This window comes from Pinus tabuliformis, chromosome J (assembly GCF_031772625.1).
Source record: "Pinus tabuliformis cultivar Carrire ecotype Pingquan chromosome J, CPIR1, whole genome shotgun sequence".
Lineage (NCBI taxonomy): Eukaryota > Viridiplantae > Streptophyta > Pinopsida > Pinales > Pinaceae > Pinus > Pinus tabuliformis.
In genome coordinates, this window is record NC_142295.1 from 1,307,837,934 (window position 1) to 1,307,858,486 (window position 20,553).

The following is a 20,553-nucleotide window of genomic DNA, read 5'->3' on the forward strand; positions in this document are numbered from 1 at the left end:
ACAATTATGCTCGCTAGATGTTTCCACATTGGAATCATCTATTTCTCCAGATCTCCAAAAAGTCTTGGACAATCATTCCAAGGTATTTGAGACTCCCAAGGGTCTCCCACCTATGCGTGATCATGATCATGCTATTCATCTGATTCCAGGAAGTGTTCCTCCAAACATCAGGCCGTACAGATATCCCTATGTCCAAAAAAGTGAAATTGAATGTATGGTTGCAGAAATGCTAGAGGCGGTATAATTCAACCGAGTCAAAGTTCTTTCTCAGCTCCAGTAGTATTGGTGCACAAGAAGGATGGATCATGGCGCATGTGTCCAGATTATAGGGAGCTCAACAAGCTCACTATTAAAGATAAGTTCCCCATTCCTGTTATTGATGAATTACTGGATGAATTGCATGGATCAATTTACTTCACCAAGTTGGATCTTCGTTCGGGATATCATCAAATCAGAATGAAGATTGAAGACATTCCAAAAACGGCATTTAGAACTCATGAGGGTCATTATGAATTTTTGGTCATGCCTTTTGGCCTTACCAATGCACCTTCAACATTTCAAGGTTTGATGAATTCAATTTTCAAACCATTCCTTAGAAAATTTGTGTTAGTATTTTTTGATGATATACTAATCTACAACAAGTCTTGGAAGGATCATGTTGAACATGTTGACAGGGTGCTACAACTATTGGAGGAGAAACAATTATATGCAAAAAGATCCAAATGTTTCTTTGGAGTCCAGGAGGTGGAATATTTGGGTCATATTGTATCTCATGAAGGAGTTAAGGTAGACCCTAGCAAAATTAAAGCCATTAAGGAATGGAAAATCCCCACATCCATAAAGCATCTGCGAGGATTTCTTGGGTTGACAGGGTATTATCGCAAGTTTGTTAAGAATTATGGGAGAATAGCAGCACCTCTAACAACATTATTGAAGAAAGATTCATTTTCATGGACTCCGGAAGCAACAAAGGCCTTTGAACATCTTAAAGAGGCAATGTGCCAAGCACCGGTCTTAGCTACACCGGACTTCACAAAAACCTTTATTGTGGAATGTGATGCTTCAGGAAATGGAATTGGTGCTGTTCTAATGCAAGATGAAAGACCCATTGCTTTTGAAAGTCGTCCAATCAAGGGAAAGTTTTTAAGCAAAGCTATTTATGAGAAGGAAATGTTGGCAATACTCCATGCACTTAAGAAATGGCGACCCTACCTAATGGGAAGACACTTCAAGGTAAAAACGGATCATGATAGCCTTAAATACTTTTTAGAACAAAGATTATCCTCTGAAGAGCAACAAAAGTGGGTCACAAAGATGTTGGGTTATGACTTTGAAATCATCTACAAAAAAGGGAAGCAAAATGTGGTGGCAGATGCACTCTCAAGAAAGGATGAGGATGTGGAAGCATTGTTGTGTGCCATTTCTATTATCCAACCAGATTGGATAAACGAAGCAAGGGAGGAATGGAAGAATGACGAAGAAGTGTGGGCACTTATTCGAAAGCTACAACAAGATTCCAGTACTTCTGATACATTTAGCTGGAAAAATGATTCGTTATGGTACAAAGATCGCTTATACCTCTGTAAGAATTCCCAGCTAAAACAAAAGATTCTTATGGAATTGCACACTTCTCCCTTAGGAGGGCACTCAGGATTTTTAAAAACTTACCACAGGGTTAAGAAGGAATTTTTTTGGGATGGCCTTAAATCAATATTCAAAAGTTTGTGGCGGAATGTTTGGTTTGCCAGCAAAATAAAGTTGAAACAATTAAGACACCGGGTCTATTACAACCTTTATCCATTCCAAGCCAACGTTGGGAGGAGGTTTCAATGGATTTTATCACAGGTTTACCCAAGTCTGAGGGAAAGAGTGTCATCATGGTGGTAGTTGACAGACTTACCAAGTATGCACACTTTTGTGCATTATCACATCCATTTAAAGCCAGTACAGTTTCTACTGCATTTATGGAAACAGTTCAAAAGCTACATGGAAACCCAAAGATTATTGTAAGTGACAGAGATCCCATTTTCACTGGAAATTTTAGGACAGAATTATTTTCTTGTCTTGGTACTCAGTTAGCTCATAGCTCATCTTATCATCCTCAATCTGATGGGCAAACTGAGATAGTAAACAAATGTTTGGAAGGATATCTTCGTTGCTTTGTATCTGATAAACAGACAAATGGGTCAAATGGTTGCCTCTGGCTGAATGGTGGTATAACACTTCCTTCCATACAGCAACAAAAATGACCCCATTTATGGCACTTTATGGGTATCAACCACCATCCATCACATCATATTTAAGAGAAAATTCTAAGGTTCAGGCAGTGGAACATCACATCGAACATCAACAACAAGTCCTCCAACTCTTAAAGGATAACCTCGTGTTGGCACAAAATAGAATGAAACAACAGGCAGATCAACATCGCAGTGAAAGAAGTTTTGATGTAGGTGATTGGGTATTCCTACGGCTACAACCATATAAGCAAATGTCCCTAAAGCAAGCTAAGAAGGATAATAAATTATCACCAAAGTATTATGGTCCGTACAAGGTGTTGCAAAAGATTGGTACTATGGCATACAAATTGGAGCTTCCTGCAGCTTCTCGATTGCACCCAGTTTTCCATGTTTCATGTTTAAAGAAGGTTATAGGTGACAAGCTCCCAATTCAAACAATATTGCCAGAACTTGATGAGGAAGGAAAAATTATATTGGAACTGGAAGCAGTCATAGAAACAAGAACTCGACAGCTACGAAATCGATCAATTTCAGAGTATCTTATCAAGTGGAAGAACTTATCCGCTGAAGATTCCACATGGGAGGATGAGAATTTTATGCAGAAGTATCCAAAACTACTCAAGCGTTGAGGACAACACTTTTTTGAAGGAGAGGGGCATGTTGGGTCCCTATAATACTAGTGATTACCCCATTAATATTGTAGTTATACCCCCCCATATTGTTATTTCTGTGCCCCATAGAAGCCCCCTATTGTTATTTGTGTGGCTTTATATTATTATTGTTAGGTCGGCTGGATTATATTGTGACTCCTTAGACTCCTATATATAGAAAGGAGGTTTTGTCATTTGTATCATCCAAGAATTGTTCATTTATGTAATGTAAAGGAGGTTGCCCCCTCGAAGAGGCTGAATTCTAAGGCGTGGATCTCTCTTTTCTATCTTTTTGTAAGCTGGTTTCATAACAAAGTGAAGGTATTTATCTCATATAATATTCAAAGGAAATCATGAATACATGTTAAGTTGAGATAACCAGAATTCTTGCTCAACAATTATTTCATCATTTCATTTTAGAAATAAACTTTGTGATGCAGCAATGAGATCAGGGTAAATATTTTTAATAATAAATAAGAGATGTAGTTAAAACATTCACCGTTTAATTTAGTTAAGCCTTTATGAAAATATATCGAAAAGTATTGCTATTAAAATTAAATAAACAGAGCAGTAAGATAAAGATTTTGGAATTAAATTGAAAATTAAAACACTAAAAGAAGAGCTATGAAGTGAAATTGCGGAACCAAAAATGCACTAGTGTAGGTAGCATGCTTGACTGCCAGTGTGCTTCAACTCACCACATGCTTGTACTGATCTTGCAGGAATGAAATCAATTATGAAAAGAAAAGTTTATGTAAATTGAAACGAAATAATTCTAAGCACTACGCAAAGAAAAATGCAGCAAACGAAATTAAGAGGTTTCGGGAAACAGACTGGCTGGTGGGCCCAACCACCCAACTTGTTTCACTTGTAGCAATTAAATCATAGCCTCAAAACTTTTAGGAGAAATAAGAACTCATAATCGAATGCGAACTAAATTCGTATAAAAGTTCTGTTATAGAATTCATTGAATAATGCAGCGGTGCTCCAGTGGTCCTCTCCAGGGATCATACCACTAAGCACACATCTCCTCCCCTCCTAGACAATCACAATCGAACCTCCATGCCACAAACAATGTGATTTACAAAGTACGATGTGCCATCATCCTCACACCTACGTAACTCCTCTCTTTTATATTGGTTTTACATGATAGTTTCCTTAGAAAATGACATGGTGATTGAATCAACTAATATTCATCAATATAATATTAGTAAAAGAATTTACCTATTGAAGGAATGAATATATGACACAAATTTCCCAAATCTGGTTGTTTTTTGCAATTATGGAAAAATCGGTTTTTTTTAGCAAAATGCCTCCAAAGAACTTTGTGTATCTCCTTAACCGTTATGAATTTGGGAAAGTTGTTTGGAGTAATTATGGTTTGTTATATTTAAAAAAATAACCTCTCTCATAATTTTGTGGTTCAACTCCATTACCTCATGAATTGTGCCCTAAATTGACTGTTTCAAATTTGAGATCCTAAAATTCTGGAAAAACAACATATTTTTATAAACCTGCCTCAAGAACCGTTATGTAAATTTTGTACCATTAAAAATTTTATAAATTGGTTTGAAGCTTATTCAATTTTCTATATTGGCACCAACACCCATGTTCCACAATTTCTCTACTCCCCTTCACCTACACGAAAATTGAAGCAAAAGTTGGCATTTAGGAAATTGTTGCGAATTTGTGGCTGAGGCATTAGTTATTTTCTAAATATAAATCCGTATGACCTAGATATATCTTATGTTATGTGGAAGTTTTAAAACATAATTTTGAACAAAATCCTCTTTCATATTTTCCTATAAATGTATCAATGTAAGAAAGCCCCAAATTAGTGTAGACATGTTTGTGCAGGCACAACTGCTGCAGGAATGTTTTTGTAGGCACGTTGTATGATACATGAAGTTGAATGTAGGACCAATTCTTGTTAGCATATGAAAAACATGATCAACTCAGTTTTATCAGTAAATGTCCATGCCAATCTATCAAAGCCAGCAAGATTAGTTGATATAGGAACTATTGGTGCAAGAATTGCTAGTACAGGAACTGCTAGTATAGGAATGTTAGCACTTGCCGCAAAAGAGCCTAACATGAATGAAATTATCACATTAAATACTTCCAATATAACAAAACAAGGAGAATTCATAAATCAATAATTGTTAACTCCAAATGCCTCTTAATAATGTGTAAAAGGAATAATAACGATTATAAACACTTAATGCACGTATAGAGTTATTTAGAAAAAAGTGTGAAAATATGGGAAAAACTTAGGCTCAACATAACCCGCTGACGTTCTTGCATGTCCTCATGCAATCCAAACCATAAGATTATAAAACCATGGAAGAAGGGATGGGGGATGTATGCTTCTCAATAAAAAGTGTCAGCGAAAATACCAGCAACGGAATATGAAGATATCCCATATGTCATCATTTTTAAAACAATCATTAAGTCTGCAACATTATTATTACTGTGCCAATTAAAACCATGTTACATTCCTGATGAAGATATCAAGTGTAGAAATGGAAAAATTGCAATGAAACATATCAGGTACACGAAAGCAATGCTTTATACCAAACTTATGGAAAAAGTGCACTGCACCTTTATGATAGACCTCACATACCGGTTGTCCTGTTTCAGATTAATTCCTCGCTTGTCATATATATCAGAGCCCTTATTTATGTACGTATTTTTATTAATGGTGATGATAAAAATTCAATTCTTTGTTCAAAATGTGCAATTTCAAGAAAATTACCATAAGATTCTAGCACCCACTACAATAATTTTGTACCTAGGTCACATAGTTCTTATTTAGAGGCAACTACAATCAACACACATTATTGTCTATGAACGTCTAATGAGTAATCATTTCCGAGAAATTCATCTCTCTAAATACCATAAAAAATTGAGTGAGTTATGATACCAGAATATGGAGATAAATATAGAACAAAATGACACCTTGGTTGACCAATCAACAAATTGAACACTCTAAATTTGTTGTTATGGAGATGTGAAAGTAAATTTCTCCTTAATCCATTGCAAAGAATTACCTTCACTAAGTGCACCACATCATTAAATATTTCTAATATTTTAAAGATAGGACCCAAAGAATCATTCTCAAATCATCTTAAAACCATTGTCCAAGAAATAAAATGATGAGTTTTAGGGAAAAGAGAAATATAACCGAGTAAATCTTAGTATGTAATTAACTTTAATACCAAAAACATGGCCCTATTGCTGTAGGTGTCTATAACCTCGTCTAGGATCTCTTTTAACCCAACGAAATGCCTGTGCCCCATTTACTAGATATAGATTTAGAGTTATCTTATTTAATTTTAAAAATTAGATGGAGGAAACTATCCTATCTTGGTAGCTAGGTGACGGTAGTGCCACTCACAAGAATTAACATGGATGAATAGGTCGGCTCATGATGAGACATCATGTCTTCCATCCTTTTAACTGAAAGCCATTACTCCGGCTTGGCGACCATCATAGTAATGTCATGCATGTTAGGTCTCATGATTGTGGTAGGTCAAATCATCACAAGACCTCCTATCCTCCCCTAAATCTTTTGAAAATCCTTATTGAAATTAACTTCAAATATTACTTAATAAGTGGGGAGGAAGATCTAATCCTTAAGAGTACGGGATGGTGTGAAACGTTTTTAATGACTAATCATTACTAGATAGTTCCTCTACCCTAAAGACTTATTAAAAATATCTCAGATAATGACTAAAATATTCTTTAAGTTAATAATGCTAGTGTTCTCATGAATAGCTTATTATGATCTTTACAAGAGTGGTCCTCCATAGGGGACTCTCCAATAGTACCTTATAAGGGAAACGAAAAATATATATCTCAGATGACAACTTCATTAGAGTGGTTAATCATGGTTAATTTTGCAAAATCAAGAGGTATTAGAGTGAATCATACTCAACAAGATTTGCCACAGATGTGTGTCTTAACAACCAATGCAATCAAAACAGTTTCAGTGGCTATGCTTTGAAAGTCAAAACCCCAATTACATTGTTGTAACAACTTTATTCATGCCATTTCTTTATTCATCTACCTACTCTACCATAATAAGCAAAAGACTCCCTTTAAAGTATAGGAGGACTTCCAGTGAAACCAAGTGCGCAACAAGAGGATAATCATACTCATGTTCAAATTTAGAAATTATATGCAAGAAAATACCAGAAAAGGAGATACCAGCTGCAATAACTGATATGATGCTACAAATTGTTGAATGATAAGGAAGGGATGAATATTGAGAGTCATATGAAACCAAGATTCTATGGGATCCATATACTCTTCGTCATTTTATTCATGAGAAAGATGTTTTGTATCATCAAAATCCTCCAATTTTTTTTGTTGATCCTCAAAAGCGCACGCTGCATTAGATTGATATTCTTCAATATCCTCTTCTGATGGCTTCTCCTCATCAAGCATGATCCATATCTTCTCGGTCTCCTTAGGAATATCTTTTGGTTCTTCATGATTCTCTTCTTCCGAGAAGACTGATTTCTAATTAATGCCGATATGTGTTCTTTCTATGAAGCAGAGACCCCAACTTCCTCCAAAATTTGATATAGTTCTTTGAATAACATCACACTTCTTGGAATTTTCCCACTAGCTAGAAAGTCTTGTCAGCACCTGGATTGAGAGTGGGGGGTTATTTTAGCACCTAAAAAACTCAAAAGATTGATTTCAATAAAATGAACAAACCAAGATTGTAAACTAAGGAAATCACACTTACAGAAGTTGAATAACCTCTATTGCAGACAAAAAAAAAATGTATATATATATATATATAAATAAAAATAAAAAATAAAAATAAAATAAAATAAATAAATAAATAAGAAATAAATAAATAAATAAAATAAATAAATAAAAATAAAAATAAATAAATAAATAATAAAAAATAAATAAATAAAATAAAGAGAGTAACATTCTTTGCAGTAAAAGAAATAAATCGGGCATCACACTTTGCAGTAAAGGAAATCACTCATTTGCAGAAAGGAAAACCTGACTTGTGAGCTCTCTCAGAATGTCATCTAGTATGCTTCAGCAAGAAAGTGGAATATCATTAATCTATAAATTCAATTGTGAAGGAAAGGGAAAATCATGAAAAATCGTTGAGGACTTATCCTACAACGCCTCCCCAGCAACGATGCCAAATTGTCGGGTGGTATAAACACAAGATTTACACCAACATTTAATTTGTCTATCCGAGTAAGTAAACTTAGAGGCATAGCACAATATATGCCAGAATACAGCCTTAGGAATCTATCTAATAAAAACCAAGGTTTTGCAAGAAATTCAAAAGAAGCATCATTGAGGAAAAAAGGAACAAGACCCTTCAAGGCACTCCAGGAATCTACTTCTGGCTCCTCTTTTGGGTTGATTTGACTCTTGCCATAAGTCTTGTTCATCTTTCTAGGGGACAAAGGAATGTAGGCCCCATTCAAAAGAATGTGATTCAAGAAATAAAGAATGCAAAACCTCTTAAAAATTACTACTATGTTGCAAGCATGAAACTAGAAATCACTACTTCTCTTAATGACAATTCAGTACTTTAGTTGTAAGTTAAATAAGCAATAAGAACCAATATATAATTCGTGTTGTTTACCCTGATCTTATCAAATACTTCCTTATAATATATGCAACATTTGATTCTAATGAAGAATTCTGTGAGCATTTTTCCAACAAGATTCACAATCTTTCCTTATGTTGATCTTGACATTTGCTTGCAAAAGTGAAGGAATAAATCTCATATAATATTCAAAGGCAATCATGAATACATGTTAGGTTGAGTTAACCAGAATTATTGCTCAACAATTATTTCATATAGCATTCTAGAAATAAACTTTTCTATGCAACAATGAGATCAGGGTAAATATTTGTAATAATAAAGAAGAGACGTAGTTAAAACATTCACCATTTAATTTAGTTAATCCTTTATGAAAATACATCCAAAAGCATTGATATTAAACTTAATTAACCAGAGCAGTAAGATAAAGCTTTTGGAATGAAATTGAAAATTAAAAGACTAAAAGAAGAGCTATGAAATGGAATTGCAGAACCAAAAATGCACTAGTGCAGGCAGCATGCTTGGACTAGGAGCGTGCTTTGACTTGCCACATGTTTGTACTGATCTTGCAGAAATGAAATCAATCACGAAAAGAAAATCTTATGTAAATTGAAATCAAGTAACTCTAAGCACTACATAAAGAAAAATGCAGCAAAAGAAATTAAGAGGCTTCTGGAAATAGACTGGCTGGTGGGCCTAACCACCTAGCTCATTGCCCTTGCAGCAACTAAATCATAGCCTTAAAACATTTAGGAGAAACAAGAACTCATAATCGAATGCCAAGTAAATTCATATAAAAGTATTGTTACAAAATTCATTGAATAATGCAACGTTGCTCCAGTGGTCCCTTCCAAGGATCATCCCACTGAGCATGCATCTCCTCCCCTCCTACACAATCACAATCGAACCTCCATGCTACAAACAATGTGATTTACAAAGTACGATGTGCCATCCTCCTCACACCTACATAACTCCTCTCTTTTATATTGTTTTTACATGATAGTTCCCTAGAAAATAACATGGTGATTGAATCCCAACTGATATTCATCAATAGAATATTAGTAAAACCATTTATCTATTGAAGGAATGAATATCTCACACAAATTTCCCAAATCTGGTTGTTTTGTGCAATTCTAGAAAAATTGGTTTTTTTTAACAAAATGCCTCTAAAGAACTCTGGGTGTCTCCTTCGACATTATGAATTTGGGAAAGTTGTTTGGAGGAAGCCTAGTGTGTGATATTTAAAACAATAGCATCTCTCATAATTTTCTGGTTCAACTCCATTACCTTGCAAATTGTGCCCGAAATTGACTGTTTCAAATCTGAGATCCTAAAATTATGGAAGAACAACATATTTTTATAAAACTACCTCAAAAACCATTATGTAACTTTTGATACCATTACAAATTTTAGAAATTGGTTTGAGGCTTAGTCAATTTTCTATACTGGCAACAACACCCATGTTCAACAATTTCTCTACTCACCTTCACCTACACGGAAATGGAGGTGGAAGTTGGCATTCTGGAAACTGTTGCGAATTTGGGGCTGAGGCATTAATTATTTTCTAAACATAAATCCGTATGATCTGGATGTATCTTATCTTATATGGAAGTGTTCAAACGTAATTTTTAACAAAATCCTCTTTCATATTTTCCTAGAAATGTATCAATGTATGAAAGCCCAAAATTAGCATAGGCATGTTGGTGTAGGCACAACTCGTGTAGGAATGTTTGTGTAGGGATGTTGAATGATACAGGAATTTGAATGTAGGACCAATGCTTGTTGGCATATGCATAAAAATATGATCAACTTAGTTTTATCAGTAAAGGTCCATGCTAAGCTATCAAAGCCAACAACATTAGTTGGTGCAGGAACTGTTGGTGCAAAAACAACTAGTACAAGAACTGTTAGTATAGGAACATTAGCACCTACCACAAAAGAGCCTAACATCAATGAAATTATCACATTAAATACTTCTAATATAACAAAACAAGGAGAATTCATAAATCAATAACTTTTAGCTCTAAATGCCTCTTAATAATGTGTAAAACGAATAATAATGATTATAAACACTTAGTAAACATATAGAGTTATTCAGAAAAAAGTGTGAAAATATGGAAAAAACTTAGGCTCACCACTCCCCCACGCTCAGCTTCTTGCATCTCCTCATGCAGAACAAGCCATAAGATTATAAAAACATGGAAAAAGGCAGAGGGAATGTATGCTTCTCAATAAAAAGTGTCACTAAAAATATCATCAAGTTAATATGAAGATATCTGGTATGTCATCATTTTTAAAACATTCATTAAGTCTGCAACATTATTATTATTGTGCCAACTAAAAAAATGTTACAGTCCTGATGATGATATCAAGTGCAGAAATGGTAAAATATCAATGAAACAGATCAGGTACAAGAAAGCAATGCTTTGTACGAAACATTGTGGAAAAAGTGTACTGCACCTTTATGATAAACCTCACATACATGTTGTCCTGCTTCAGATGCATTCCCTGCTTGTCATATATTTGAGAGCCCTTATTTCTGTCCATTTTTTTATTAACACTGATGATAAAAAATCGAATCTTTGTTGAAAAGGTGCAATTTCAAGAAAATTAACATAAGCTTCCTGCACCTACTACAACAATCATGTACCTAGGTCACATAGTGCTTATTTAGAGGAAGCCACAATCAGTACACATTGCTGTCCATTAACATCTTGTGAGAAATCATCACTGAGAAATTCATCACTCTAAATACAATAAAAAAATTAAGTGAGTTATGATACCAGAAAATGGAGATAAAGATAGAACAAAATGACACCTTCGTGGACCAATCAACAAATTGAACACTCTAAATTTGTTGTCATGCAGATGTGAAAGTATATATCTCCTTAATCCAGTACAAATAATTACCTTCACTAAGTGTACCACATCATTAAATATTCCTAATTCTTGAAAGATAGAACCCAAAGCATCATGCTCAAATCATCCTAAAACCATTGTCCAAGAAATAAAATGATGAATTTTAGTGGAATGAGAAGGATAACTGAGTAAATATTAGTATGTAATTAACTTTAATACCACAAACATAGCCTTGTTTCCCGTAGGTTTCTATAACCTCGGCAGGGATCTCTTTTAACCCAACAAAATTCCTATGCCCCAATTACTAGATACAGATTCAGAGTTATCTTATTTAATTTTAAAAATTAGAAGAAGGAAATTGTCCTGCCTTAGTATCCAGCTGATGGAAGTACCACTCACAAGAAGTAACATGGATGAACAGGCTGGCTCATGATGAGACCTACTATCTTCCATCTTTTCAGCTAAAAGCCATTACTCTAGCTTGGCGACCAACACAATAATCTGATGCATGTTAGTTCTCATGATCATGGTAGGTCAGATCATCATGAGACCTCCTATCCTCCCCTAAATCTTTTGAAAATTCTAATTGTAATTAACTTCAAATGTTACTTAATAAGTGGGGAGGAATATCTACTCTTAAGAGTACGAGATAGCGTGAAATGTCTTTAATGACTAATCATTATTGGATAGTTCCTTTACCATAAAGACTTATTGAAAATATCCTAGATAATGACTAAAATATTCTTTAAGTTAATAATGCTAGTGTTCTCATGAATAGATTATTATGATCTTTACAAGAGTGGTCCTCCATAGGGGGCTCTCCAATAGTACCTTATAAGGGAAACTGAAAATATATATCTCAGATGACAACTTCATTAGAGTGGTTAATCATGGTTACTTTTGCAAAATCAAGAGGTATTAGAGTGAATCATACTCAACAAGATTTGTCACAGATGTGTGTGTTAACAACTGATGTGGATCAAAAGAAAATTCAGTGGCTATGCTTTGAAAGTCAAAACCCCAATTACATTTCTGTAACAACTTTATTCATGCCATTTTGTTATTCTTATACTCTACTCTACCCTAAGAAGTGGAAGACTCCCTTTTAATTATAGGAGGACTTCCAATGAAACCAAGTGTGCAACAAGAGGATAATCATATTCATGTTCAAATTTCGAAATTATATGCGAGAAAATACCAGAAAAGGAGATGCAAGCCACATTAACTGATGTGATGCTACAAATTGTTGAATGATAAGGGAGGGATAAATATCGATAGCAATCTAAAACCAAGATTCTATGGGATCCATATACTCTTGGTCATTTGATTCATGAGCAACATCTTGTGTATCATGCAAATCCTCCTATTCTCTTTGTTCATCCTCAAAAGTGCAGGCTAGATCAGGTTGGTGTTCTTCAATATCGACTTCTGATCTCTTCCCCTCATCAAGCATGATCCATATCTTCTCGGTCTCCCTAGGAAGATATGTTGGTTCTTCATTATTCTCTTCTTCTAGAGGACTAGAGCGATTTCTGATTGAAGCCAAGATGTGTTCATTCTGTGAAGCAGAGACCCTAGCGTCTGCTAGAATTTGAGATAGTTCTTTGAATAACATCACTTCCTGGCATCTTCATGCTAGCTGGAAAGTCTTGTCAGCGCCTGGATTGAGAGTGGGGGGTTCTTTTAGCACCTGAAAAACTTGAAAGGTCGATTTCAATAAGATGAACAAACCAAGGTTGTAAACTAAGGAAATCACACTTGTGGAAATTGAATAACCTCTATTGCAGAAAAAATAAATAAATAAATAAATAAAAATAAAAAAAGTAACATACCTTGTAGTAAAAGAAATTACTCATAAAAACTAAATTGCAGTAAAAGAAATAAATCAAGCATCAGACTTTGCAGTAAAGGAAATCACTCATTTGCAGAAAGGATAACCTGGCTTGTGAGCTCTGTTGGAATGTCGTCCAGTATGCTTCAGCAAGCAAGTGGAATCCCGTTAATGTAAAAATTCAATTGTGAAGGAAAGGGAAAAGCATGGCAAATCATTGAGGCCTTATAGGGTAAGTAAGCTTAGAGGCGTAGCACAATGTACGCAATAATACAACCTTAGGGATATATCAAATAAAAACCAACCTTTTGCAAGAGATTCAAAAGAAGCATCATTCAGGAGAAAAAGGAACAAGACTCTTCAAGACACTCTCAGAATCTACTTCTGGCTCCTATTTTGGGTTGAGTTGACTCTTGCAGTAAGTCTTCCTTAGTTTTCCAGGGGACAAAGGAATTTAGGCCCCATTCAAAAGAATGTGATTCAAGAAATAAAAAATGCAAAACCTCTTAAAAATTATTGCTATGTTGCAAGCATGAAACTAGAAATCACACGGAAACTGCATTCCACTTATCTAAGGAAATAATCGAATGCTTTAAAAAGAATCAAGATAATAATGCAGTGCTTCTCCTAATGACAATTTGGTACTTTAGTTGTAAGAGAAATATGCAATAAGAACCAATATATAAATTGCGTTGTTTACCCTGATCTTATTAAATTCTTCCTTACAATATATGCAACATTTGCTTATAATGAAGAATTGTGTGAGCATTTTGTCAACAAGATTCACAATATTTCCTTATGTTGATCCTAGCATTTGCTTGCAAAATTGTAGGAATCAATCTCATATAATATTCAAAGGCAATCATGAATACATGTTAAGTTGAGTTAACCAAAATTCTTGCTCAACAATTATTTCATCATTGCATTCTAGAAGTAAACTTTGTTTTGCAGCAATGAGATGAGGGTAAATATTTGCAATAATAAATAAGATATGTAGTTAAAATATTCGTCGTTTACTTTAGTTCAGCCTTTATGAAAATACATCCAAAAGCATTGATATTAAACTTAAATAACCAGAGAAATAAAATAATGCTTTTGGAATGAGATTGAAAATTAAAAGACTAAAATAAGAGCTATAAAATGAAATTGCAGAACAATAAATGTACTAGTGCAGGTAGCATGCTTGGACTGGTAATGCACTTGGACTGGCCACATGCTTGCAATAATCTTGCAGAAATGAAATCAATCATGTAAATAAACTCTTATGTAAATTGAGCCCCAAGGGTTAGCTCAGTTAGTCAAAAATTGTGCCTCGCCATCGGGAGGTCATAGGGTTGATTCTGCCCGAAGCCCTTGGGGTTAGGTCTTGACAGTAAGCTGAGGGGCTATTAGCCTAGATTTTTCCATGGATGTAGCAACCACTCACTAACCAGGGTGTTTGTGAACCACACTCAGAAAATAAAAATAAAAATAAAAAAAGCTTATGTAAATTGAAATCAAATAATTCTAAGCACTACATAAAGAAAAATGCAGCAAAAGAAATTAAGAGGTTTGGGGAAATGGACTGGCTAGTGGGCCCAACCACCGAGCTCACTTCCCTTGCAACAATTAAATCACAGCCTTAAAACATTTAGGAGAAACAAGAACTCATAATCGAATGCCAAGTAAATTCGTATAAAAGTCTTGTTATAGAATTCAGTGAATAATGTAGTGCTACTCCAGTGGTCCCCTCCAGGGATCATCCCACTGAGTGCGCAGCTCCTCCCCTCCTACAAAATCATAATCGATCCTCCCTGTTATAAACAATGTGACTTACAAAGTACAACGTGCCATCCTCCTCACACTTACGTAACTCCTCCCTTTTATATTATTTTTACATGATAGTTTCCTTATAAAATAACATGGGGATTGAATACCAACTTATATTCATCAATATAATATCAGTATAATGATTTACCTATTGAAGGAATGAAGATCTGACATGAATTTCCCAAATCTGGCTGTTTTCTGCAATTCTAGAAAAATCGGTTTTTTTAACAAAATGCCTTCAAAGAACTTTGTGTATCTCCATAACCATTACGAATTTAGGAACCTTGTTTGGAGGAAACCTAGTTTTTTATATTTAAAACAATAACCTCTCTCATAATTAGCTTTTTCAACTCCATTACCTTGGAAATTGTGCCTAAAATTGACTGTTTGAAATCTGAGATCCTAAAATTATCGAAAAACAATCTTTTTTTATAAAACTGCATCAAATATTGTTAATTAACTTTGGACCATTACCAATTTTAGAAATCATTTTCTGGATTAGTCAATTGCTATACTGGCACCGACACCCATGTTCCACAATTTCTCTATTCTCCTTCACTTGCACGAAAATCGAGGCTAAAGTTGGCATTCTAGAGAGTGTTGCGTATTTGGGGCTGAGGCATTAATTATTTTCTACACATAAATTTGCATGACCTGGGTATATATTAGCTTATGTGGAAGTGTTAAAACACCATTTTGAATAAAAACCTCTTTCATATTTGCCTAGAAATGTATCGATTTATGAAAGCTCCAAATTAGTGCACGCATGTTGGTGCACACACAACTGGTGCAAGAATGTTGGTGCAGGCATGTTGTATGATACAAGAAGGTGAATGCAGGACCAAAGCTTGTTGGCATATGCATGAAAACATGATCAACTCATTTTTATCAGTAAAGGCCCATGCCAAGCTATCAAAGCCAACAACATTAGTTGGTACAAGAACTGTTGGTGAAAGGATTGCTAGTACAGGAACTGCTAGTATAGGAATGTTAGCACTTGCCACAAAAGATCCTAACATTAATGACATTCTCACATTAAATACTACCAATATAAAAAAACAAGGATAATTCATAAATCAATAATTGTTAGCTCTAAATGCCTCTTAATAATGCATAAAAAGAATAATAATGATTATAAACACTTAGTAAAGGTATAGAGTTATTCAGCAAAAAGTGTGAAAATATGGACAAAAATGAGGCTCAACAAGAGCCAACACACTTTCATGCATATGTTGTGAATATATTAGGACTATTCTTATTGTATTTTTCAATTCATGCTCTTTAACTTATTCTTATGCTTATGAACTCTTTTGTTTGCAATTTTATGAATCTTGTTGAAAGCATGTTTTTGTATTAATTTTTCATTGTTAACTTGTGGACTATTCTACATATTATCTTGTGATGTCATTATGATCATGTGTTAATTTCAAGATGTGTACTATTGCATGATTCTAAGGGTCTCACTTTGTTTTCCATTCATGTGTTGGAATCTTCATGCATCGCACTTGATCTTCCGTAGGGTCACACACTTGTTCTCACCAAAGAAAAAGTGAATCACTCTATTTGTATTCACAACCAAGGCATGCAATTAACACCCAACATTTGGGACTCCTACTCTAAATGGTGTGACATATAGTTGGGAATTCATATCGAGGAGATCCCCTGATTGTTGGTGGCTCCAACACAGTCAACGAAACCATACATTTCTCAAATTATGAAGAATTTTATTTATTTTAAATAATATTTAGACTATCGATTGGGCATTTCTAGCCTAAAGTAATATATATATATATATATATATATATATATATATATATATATATATGTATATATATATATATGTATGTGTATATATATATATATATGTGTGTGTATATATATATATATATATGTGTGTGTGTGTGTGTATATATATGTGTGTGTGTATATATATATATATCTATATATATATATATATATATATATATATATATATATATATGTATATATATATATATATATGTATATGTATATATACATATATATATATATATATATATATATATATATATACATATATATATATATATATATATATATATATATGTGTGTATATATATATGTGTATATATATATATGTATATATATATATATATATATATATATATATGTGTGTATGTGTGTGTATATATATATATGTATGTATATATGTATGTATATATGTGTGTGTGTATATATATATGTGTATATATATATATATATATATATATACATATATATATATATATATATATATATATATATATATATATATATATATATATATATATATATGAGAATTACAACCGACTCAAAAGATTACAACATTTTCTAGGAATAATAACTAGTTATACAACTATACATCCAAGCACAAAATTCCTAGACCCAACAATCTCTTCTATTCCACATACAATACAATCATCATAGGTTTCTAAATCATGCAAAAATTCCAATGTATCAAAATGTAATCTCATTGTCCTTCAATTTATCCATACAAAACATCACAAGAACATATTCCTATAAAACAAGAACTCAAATAAGTTTATGATTCATCAAATACCTTTTAGTTTAAGTTCAAATAAAACAAATTTCTAACCATAGAAAATGTTTCTCTCTAAACATGTTATTCTTAAATTTCAACAAATCAGCTCATCAAGTTCGTAAACAATATGAATTTTGACTTGATCACCTAACTAACAATTCTTTGGAGAAGTTCATGAGTTCAATCCTCATAATTTCCGTAATCAATTTAGTTGAATGTGATTCGAGTAGTGTGCAATTGATAAAATCATTAAGGAGACTACTATGGCATTCCTAGACACAATAATATGAAAATTTCTTTAAAGATGCTAGGCCTAATTTCTCTTAATCCAATAAAAATTATATTTCATCAACTTATCACAATAATATTTTTTTGCATTTTCAATCATTTGAAAATCAATTTAATTCTAGCTAATTCAATCACATACAAAATAATTACAATGTTAGAGGATAGATACCTAAATCGCACTAGACTACATATATCAAAATTAGTTATTCCAAAAAATATACCACTATTAGTTCCTTCATTTGCCATAAAAATAAATTAAACAATTTAAATCTCTAGCAAATTCGTGTTACAAATATTTATCCATTTAAATTTAGTTACACATAATCAGTCCTCCTCAATCATATCTATGAGATTCCATCAAGATAATGTGCTCATTCTGACCAAAATAATTACTTTTTTCATACATATATGTTAGTATAGATTGCACACCCTTAAATTAGCTCATATATATTTATGTCAGTATGGATTCCACACCCATGGATATCTTAAGAAAAGAATAATCTTCAAATTTAACTTAAAAGGGCTACCACAACCATTCACGCACAAATCATTTAAGCCTCTTTTTTACTAGGGAGGTTATACCACAACCTAGTGTTTGAGTAATTTTAAGTTATTTTATGCAAAATGTCAACCCAAAATATACAAATTAACAACTACAAAAAATGATTTCAAAGAGAGTATAGGAATTCCATTTTAACCCTTTAAGAATGTATTCCTAAATCATATTTTAACACATCAAATTAATGTACATACATTACTTGTGAGTCTACATTCATAGTTAAAAATGACATCCTTCAAGGTAACTTTTTTTAACTTTCCACTTGTATAGATAATAAAAGATTCAAAATTAACATGATTAACTCAATCATCACATTAATCGAATCTTAGCCTTACACTTGTCACACATTACCAAAGCATGCACACCAAACTAATCATACTATACTCCAAATAAACCTAATATTTTTCTCAATAGATACAATTTGAACTAGTAAAGATGACTATTAAGACCATATCACATTGATAATGATGCATTAATCATATATACAACCTTCCATGCACTCCACATATCTCACTGACCCATTCGCAATCAATCTATTCACATGCTCGGATTTAATGTCAACCTCTAAAGAAAATCCTTTCCTAGCATGTCCTTAATTCCTTTAACATATTTCTAATAATTTTCCTTAAAAATAGAAAGGAATTTAAGAAAGCTTTATTTTTATTTCATGAGTTTCTAAATGACATAATAATAATAATAATAATATTAACAATATCCCCTATGCAACCAATATGCTTCCAATTCAACATACACAACAATCCCACATGCATGCAAAATCAACATTCATACATCATAAACATGTAAGCAAACATGTTGGCCCATTGGGCCCTAGTATTCTACCTCACTTTAATACCATATGTAAGGTTCCACTTTACCAAACATCAATAATATAGAGTAGAGGTCACATTAATCACTAATAATTTTTTCTTCCATAACATTACTAACTTATATATCATGTAATCATTCTCCTTCAACTATTTCGTTATAAGAATATAACATAACAAGTCCATGCCAAATTTCCCTTAACACTAATTTCAAAACACATTTACTTGTTATAAATTAATTAACGAGGAAGTGAAATACATAAAATATTGTGGAAACACAAATACAAAAACACATAAAACTAGAGAGACAAAGATATATATGGTTCACCCAATTTGAGCTATGTCCATGGAGAAACATTCAGTCCTTCCTTTTATATTATCCAACAAAATGAAGAGATACAACCTAGAAGAGATTCATTGTAATGTGATCTTCACTGTCACATGTACTCCTCTCTCTCTCTTTCGCTTAGAATAATCATAGACGAAAATAACATAATTCCCTCATATAAACTGAAGGTTTTCTTCCAGGGAAAAAAATCCCTAAATTAACATAACTTCTACTATTAGATCATTCACCTAATGAATGGCTTGCACTGACTACGAAATTACAATATTTTACAAGGAAAATTTTCATCTACTTTTCGGGGGGCACTGCCCCCGATCCCTTGCCAGGGGGGGCTCCTTAAAAGTAACCATGGCCCCCTTGTGGTGCTACCATCCCATTTAGTAACTAGGGTCCAACATGGCTAAGACCTATGAATCAAGAAGATAATTACACTCCACACCCAACATCCCTGTCAAGTTAACAATATGATAACATGTGATATTTTCATACTTATACATGAGCTCTAGGTAAGACTGGAAACAAATTCCACCAAAATTCCATGTGTGAATATTAAGCTAGATCAACCTATCTGATTTCCTAGATTATGGTAAATAAGCTCCACTTATTAACTCTTCATATCATAACAACAAACATATTCCTTAGGAACCTAAAATATTATGCTTCTATCAGAATAATTACATATAAGGGTATGAGTATTACCAATCTATAACTGAAGGAATAATATGCCTCTCTTCATCAATAAATCTAATAAATATGATATGCTTCTAAAATATAAAATGGAATCACAAAATACATTGACCCAACAACATTTCTAGTTGGATCAATTAAAAACTCCCAATCCCAATTATTAAGGAAAAACAATTATTTGCAAAATGCCATTGCTTCAATCATGATACTCATATAATGAATGTTATAGCAAGAACATTTGTTGTTACAAATTCAAAATCATATTATTCTTGAAAAAGTGCCAAGTAAAATAATGGACCTACCAAAAATTGAC